Consider the following 691-nt stretch of genomic DNA (forward strand, 5'->3'; position numbering starts at 1 on the left):
AAATATATTAAATATTATCTTTCAATAATATTAATTATACTATTATAGTATAGGGTTAGCATATTTCAAAATCATTTGTTTTCAATGTTATTGACCTTTTAAACAGCCAATAGTATTTAAATAATTAAACATTTATATTTACCAAATTTAGGATATAAATATAAATATAAAAAATAAATAGAAAATCATAGATTTTCGGATTCAAATCAAATAAATTCCAAAAATATTCTCTATAACATTCATTTTCGTAATTGCTACATACAATAAATTCAAAAGATAATATATAGAAACAAGATTTTCCGATTTAACAAAATTAACTTGATGAACACGCAGAGAATATATTATGTTTGACATGGTAACTGAATTTTCCAAATACCAATTTTAAAAGATAGAGATATTCGATAATAAAGAGAAGATCCCCCAACTTTCTCTCCAAGTTTTTCCTAAACCCTAAGCATTCTCTTTTGTCAGTTTTAGAATACTTAAACCTGTTTTGGGTTGGGTTATAGAAAACAAAAGTTGGTCGTTGATTTGTAAACCCAATTTACCAGTAATCCTTCATGTAATTTTTGATCCTATAGGCTTTAAAGCTCAGTTTTTACTTTTGTATATTCGTTAACATAAACATGGATAATTTTTGTTCTTATTAAAAAGGGCTTTTTGCAAAAGTGACTCAAAACTTGGAGTCAAA

Source organism: Brassica oleracea, chromosome C7 (genome assembly GCF_000695525.1).
Source record: "Brassica oleracea var. oleracea cultivar TO1000 chromosome C7, BOL, whole genome shotgun sequence".
Taxonomy (NCBI): domain Eukaryota; kingdom Viridiplantae; phylum Streptophyta; class Magnoliopsida; order Brassicales; family Brassicaceae; genus Brassica; species Brassica oleracea.